Source organism: Propithecus coquereli, unplaced genomic scaffold (genome assembly GCF_000956105.1).
Source record: "Propithecus coquereli isolate 6110/MARCELLA unplaced genomic scaffold, Pcoq_1.0 Scaffold23, whole genome shotgun sequence".
Taxonomy (NCBI): domain Eukaryota; kingdom Metazoa; phylum Chordata; class Mammalia; order Primates; family Indriidae; genus Propithecus; species Propithecus coquereli.
In genome coordinates, this window is record NW_012147841.1 from 6999605 (window position 1) to 7000650 (window position 1046).

Below are 1046 nucleotides of genomic sequence, written 5' to 3' on the forward strand. Positions count from 1 at the left end.
CTAGTAGTTTTAATTACATACATTACTCATAATGTCAACTCTTAGAAAAACCTAGGAAGTTGAAGTCATATTGAATTATCAGTCCCTAATTTTTATTAGCTCACCTAAGTATAATTAGTATTCAATAAAAATAAGATGTCAATGTATATAAACTTAAACTTGTGTATTAATGCTTTAGTGTTTTATCTTATAAATGTCTCAGACATCTTATGATTATCTTCTTTAACTTAACATAACATGACTTTAAGATTTTAAGTTACTGAACAGAATTTTGAAACGACAACATAGGTACTATTCCTAATGTCTTTCCTGGTCCTCCTAGGTCTCACGTAGCCGTGTGGCATCAAAGATGGCTATGAAGGACAGGGCCTATCTGTATCCTCAATTTATTTACCAGGTGCAGAGTTCAAGACAGAAGACAGGATGCCTGGAGGACCGAATCTCTCCCATACCAGCCAGAAGGCAAAGCTGGGGAGGGAAATAAGGGGCCATGTTGGGCTAGCTTGTGTCTTGTAGCTGCTCGTCTAGGCACTGAGGACATGTTCCCAGGCCTCACCATGGCCACCTATCCAGACCCCAGAATCCAGAGGCTCAAGATTCAAAAGGCTCAATCAAGAGGCTCAAAAACATAAGCTCACATTCAAACCCAGAAAATATTTAAAATATTGCAGCAGAGGCAGCAGTTTCATGACCTTAAAATATCTAAACTTTAATAATAATTTCAAAACTAGTTTTATTTATCAAAGATTACCAGAGTCACATGAACTAAAAGGCATTTGAGTTCTTTCCTATTTTCCTGATAAAATATATGATTTAAGCACTTACTTTTAAAAGCCAATTAATTAGAGCTCTTTTACGTATTTTGCTAGTGAAATATCACATATACATGACATTTATACACACAAACATGTAGACATACCGACAGAATTTTTATTTGCCAGCTTTTAAATATACATATATTTTTATTCAGACTATCAGTCTTTTAATTACCTATTTTATTGCCCTAAGCAATTGTTAGCTACGCAACAATTTGACTTCTAAAAAGA